Source organism: Phytophthora infestans, genomic scaffold (genome assembly GCF_000142945.1).
Source record: "Phytophthora infestans T30-4 supercont1.24 genomic scaffold, whole genome shotgun sequence".
In the NCBI taxonomy this organism is placed as follows: Eukaryota; Oomycota; class Peronosporomycetes; order Peronosporales; family Peronosporaceae; genus Phytophthora; species Phytophthora infestans.
The window spans coordinates 291,285-296,773 of NW_003303735.1; the positions used below are offsets into that span (position 1 = coordinate 291,285).

Below are 5,489 nucleotides of genomic sequence, written 5' to 3' on the forward strand. Positions count from 1 at the left end.
TTCAGGGAAAATCGCATTCAGCATACCGTTTTTTTCTTTTGAAACCTGCAAAAATGTTCCAAGATAACCCCATTTTAATGATATTTTTTCAGGTGCACGTTTGGGTCCCTGAAACTTGAAACTTGTAAGATTCAATAGTGTTCCACACATCAAATCCCCCTCTTTGAAAGTTATGGACAGCGGAGCGGGGCAAGCATGCGATCCTGAAAATGAAACCGCTCCTGACCAACCTACCCTGATTGAAAATCGGAAACGTAACTGGACGGAGGAGACAATGCTTTGCAAACTGGGATGTGCACAGTAGCAAGGCCGGAAATGCAATTCAAAACTTCATCTCATTGCATACTATCTGAGTCACTCCCGCAAGATACCGGAGACTGTTGCCGGTCCAATACTAAATCGCTCGGCCATGACATCTAATGTAGTGCCTTGTGCACAGAGAAACAGGAAAACTACAAGGCGGAGCGGTGGCAAGCTTAAATCTGGAGCTGCTCTCGCTGATAAAAAAGGTGGGCACACAACTTGAGCAAGGGCCGATATGCTAGCACTGTCCATACGAACTAGTTCCCGCATCGATCCATCGAAAAATATTCGCGACGAGAAGAGCATTTTTGCCCAGTAAGAGCTTCTTTTTTTGAAAGCATTTTGCGATCGTTAGGCTCAGCAAACGTAGCAATTACTTGCATTTCAACTTCGTGTGTAGCTTGTATTAAATTCATCGATCTGCTGAATGAAGTCACAGGGAGTGAGAGGCCTTCCAAAAGTATTAGTATCGCCAGGTCCCTAGCCAACATCTCCAAATTGCTTAAAAAGAACAAATACAGCAATTCATAAGCAGTCAGTAACGGTACCTTTTGCTAAGCACTAATCTGTCGACGTTCGTGCCGTTGATGGCTGCAATGAGGTAGTAAGCCCACCTGGAACACGCCTGAGCCTGAGACGTAGCCCGATCACCAGCTCGAGCTTAGTTGTTCCCAACGCTGTGATGGTCGGCACGTATATTGAGAGGGCGGAGCGTAGGTAGGGGCAGGAGCTGGGTCTTTTGGCGAAGTGACTTTGCTCGCACGAAGAGCGCCGCGGATTGAAGCGGTAGCTAAAGCCTCCTTAAGTCTATCAGCCGAAAGTGTGATTTTAATTTGTCACAGTTCCAGATGAATTTGATGAAGATCCGCGAAAAAGTGGTGCTATAAACTTTTATTCCAGGTTTCAGGCTACAACTTAGCTAAAGAGGGCCAGTAACTCGACAGTACTGGCGAAACTGTAACCTGAGCTACTGATAAACTATAGTAGCAGTAGAATCAGATTTGACAAAACTACTGCTTACTATATTAGTTTTAAAAGTATTATAGTACTATCTACTACTGGCAAGGCAATAACCGCATCGTCCCCTGTCCTAAGCGAACTGCAATGTACTCAGGTCGCGGTAGGGTTATTTTCATTACGTAAAATTAGCTTATAAAACTTAAAAATTATTTAATTTTGAGCCAATTAAAAAATATGGACACGGCGGGAATCGAACCCGCGTCCATCCGCATAAAAATGCGGTACTCTTGCCGTTGGGCTACGTGTTCAAGCCCGCTTGGGTGCATTCACATTTAAATCAAGTACTATTTATTTGTCTCTTAAAAGGGAGCCTGATCATCAGAGCTACTGGCATATTCATCGTCGCTCCCAACAAAGTTACCAACAGCACCAAACTGATCCAGGAGCTCGGTTATTCCATCGATCACTGGTGACTCGATATCACCCTCATTGTCGCATGTATCTCCCAAGAGACCCGCCTTTGAAAAGCCGCGGACAATTGTAGCTGTGCTAAGTTCTCCCCAGCTTTCATTTATCCATGATGTAATACCAACTCGTTTGGGAGCCACCAACTCGAAAGCTGAAGTTGGTGCTTGTTCCTGTAGGCGATATATCTTCTCTCTTCCAACTTCTTGAATCTCCGTCCTAGCAATCGTAGCCTCTCGTTCTCCTAGCTTACGCAGCTCCTCAGCTCGATATTTTTCCAGTGCGTGGTGGCGACCAATCTGACATCGCAAGCTGTCCAGCCAGCGACCTCCCATACGGCTTTTAAATGGATGGTTCCATGCCACGTCGACAGGCTGAGATACGGATGTATAACGCGGTGGGACCTTCATCAGCACCACATTTATTGACGCTCGTTCGTATTCTCTCGGAATGCGAAGTGGAACTGAAGGAATTCTAGTGAAATGTGGGCATTCCACCATGCCGTAGGGTTGCCATAAATACGGCAGCCATGGACAGCTTAAAGAACAAACATCTCCTTCCATAAACGTACACCAAATCCATGCCGAACCGAGTCGTTCTCTTGCTGAATGTGTTTGTGGCGTGAGACGTCACACTTTAAAATGACAAACGGCGCATGTTTTTTTTACATTCCAGTCGCCGAGAAGCATTACCGTGGCTATCTCTTTCTCCTTGTCGCTACACTTGACCCACGCGGTCTTTGCCCCTTTGGTTGAGACTGTCTTGCGAGGTAGATATTCGAAGAACACAGCTAGAGTACTCATACAGTGTCAATGCAATCATGTGATGTATATATAGATATCATTATGACCTTACCTGTTTGATCAGCGTTGTACACGTTGGTGAACCCGTGTTCAACAATTGCAGCCCGCACGTCCCCGCAGAACTTTGCTTTGGCAGCGTCTGCGTGCTCTAGTGTCGTCAGACCCTGGCGCGTCCGAGCTCGGATCGATAGCTTGTGTCTCCTCATTAACCGGCGGCGCCAAGAATGGGACGCCTTGAATACATTGGGCGATAGACCTTCGTCAGCGGCCACTTCGAGGGCTTTGAAGCGTAGCATTTGGGAGGAAACAGGGTACCCCCTTCTTGAGCATAGCATAAACCCACAACACAATAGCACCTTCAGCTTCGCTTGACAGGATTCTAGATTGTCCACTACAGCGGAGATTCTTTAGATGGCCTTTGCCGTCGTCGCAGACAGATTGAATAAGATCCTCCTGCTTCTTCCACTTTGAATGCTTGCGCGTCTAAGCGCTGCCAGTGCAGCCCGGATAGAACTGAGCGATGGCGTCACCCACCTTGTGTCCGGCTGCCAGATACTTCAACAGCCCTAGCTTGTGTATGTAGTCCACTGCAAACCCGAGTGTATCGCTTCGGCTTTCTTCCGGTTCCATTTGTACAAGACCTGCCCCTTGCGCGTTTTCAGCAATGGCCGTATTGGAGCCAGCCAGCAGCACAGCCCATAATTAGCTCCACGAGATGGTACAGTACTTTATTTTTATCCATCTGTTTAAAATTGGAAGCTGTGATTGGCTATAATTACGATTCGCTTAGGACAAAACTTCGCTTAGGACAGGGGCGATGCGGTACTACCAATCCCTGGCCATCGCCAATCTCCGGTCAAAAAATGTGCCCGGCACAATTTCGCAACCTTTCGTTCATTTGGTAGGCTGTTCCCCGTCCAAATCAAAGGGTTGTTCAGCACTACATGCTCCTTTGGATTTGATGTGACGCGGTGCTGAAGCCCAGGAGCCTGACGCCGCCAGCCTGGGCTTCTCCACCGAGTCCCAGTAAAATGTGCTGCCCATCAAAGACATCGAGTCAAGTACCGATGAGTCGTTTCTGTCGCACGTGGCTACATGCTGTCGCTTTGTGCAGCGGGGCTGCCGTAGCTTTAGCGTCAGAGGAAGACGTTCGACTCAAAGAGTCACTAATACTAAGTTCCTTATCCAAAGGACACTTACAGCCCAAGACCAGGGCTCAAAGTTAACACATTAACTTTTATGCTTCAAAACCAGAAGTGTTTTATTTACTATTATTGCGGCCAAGCCGCCTAGGGGTAAATGTATCTCCTTAACTATCTAGCATAGTTAAACCTAATCAAATGCATAACGTGTGGCTTTCAGCCAACGTACTGAGAGACCTTGTTAACTCTCCAACTTATGTACTGAGAGTTTGTTAACTCTCCGGGTACTTCGTACCCCTGTGTGCTCCACACCATGTAACCCCGTTACACTCTCCCCCACTAAGATGAGAACATTCCGTTCTCGAAACTCTCCTCAGCGAGGTCACGTCTTGTTAAGACGGCGGAGGTTACTACACCTCACACCAGCGTTGTACAGCTCCGTGAGCTCACAAACGCCTACGCATCGTTGATGCCCAACTTCTCGTCGTCGGCCCACGGCCCAATGCTCCAAGCGCAGCGCGCATCTTGCTCTCAAGCGGTCTCAGACCTACGCTCGCGCTCCGCGCCTACTCCAAGAGCTGCAAACCGCTTAGAGCAATGCTCTTGACTCATTCGAGTCGTCGACAACAGCTCAGCTGTTGAACTCTCGCTTCACAAGCGATAGGTCCGTGGTTCAAGCCCACTAGGGCACAGCCCTCTCGTTCCATGAACGATTGTTCACGCTTGGACAAGCTTAAGGGCAACACCCTTTTAGCTCAATGGTTGAGCGTTGGCTTTGAGAGCCACAGGTCGGTGGATCGAGCCCACCAGGGCACAGCCCTGTCGTTCCATGAACGATCGTTCACGCTTGGACAAGCTTAAGAGCAATCCGCTTTTAGCTCAGTGGTCGAGCGTTGGCTTTGGAAGCCACAGGTCGGTGGTTCGAACCCGCCAGGGCACAGCCCTCTCGTTCCATGAACTGTTGTCCTTGAATGGACAAGCTTAAGGGCAACGCCCTTTCAGCTCAGTGGTCGAGCGCTGGCTTTGAAAGCCACAGGTCGGTGGTTCAAATCCACCCGGGCGCAGCCCTCTCATACCATGAGTAGTCCGTTCTCGGACTGACGTACGGGCATCGCCCTTGTAGCTCAATGGTAGAGCTCCGGCCTGTCAAGCCAAAGGCCAGTGGTTCGATCCCCGTGCGGGACACCACTTTCGCTGTTACAGCGCATCCACATTTGGATCATGCTCATCGAGCAAGTTGTTTCAAAACAACTATGCGTCTATCGAGACGCTTGTGCCTGAACCTTGTTCAGCACAACACGAAGCACCTGCTTCCTTCGGGACCATGTCCCTAACACTACGAGGTCTCTCCACCTCCTGCTCCCGCTGCGAGCACCGCTCATACGTACGAGCTGGCTGCTGCAGCCACTGGTCAGAGCCTGAGCTCAACTACTGACCTCATCGCTCCCCACTCTAGTGGGAGGCGCCCAGCGCCTGGCGACGCTGTCGCACGCCATGGTGGCGCTTCGGCACATGATGTGCCCGGTCGTAAGCGTCAACGACGTCAGGGCAATCTTGCCGGAGGATAACCTCAAACTCCCATGAGTTCTGTGAGTGAGGGTAACCCCTCCACTTCACTAAGTACTGGGTACGACCCTGGCGTCTACGCCACGACACAAGGCGTTCCACGTGAAAGTGGAGCTCACCATGCTCATCGAGCAGAGCAGGAGGAGGCCTTGCCTCAGCTGGGCTCTCGCGGGGAGAGTCAGCACTTGCCGGAACGGCGTCTGCGTCCATACGACGCCGGCGTCCACGACGCGAACGTTCACCGCCCATC

At 50.0% G+C, this 5,489-nt stretch overlaps 1 pseudogene across 1 annotated transcript; it reads right to left on the bottom strand.

Moving 5' to 3' along the window:
* Positions 1–1,498: 1,498 nt before the first annotated feature.
* Positions 1,499–1,571, bottom strand: PITG_27539 (annotated as a pseudogene). The gene has a single exon. The product of its transcript is annotated as a tRNA-OTHER (tRNA).
* Positions 1,572–5,489: the final 3,918 nt, after the last annotated feature.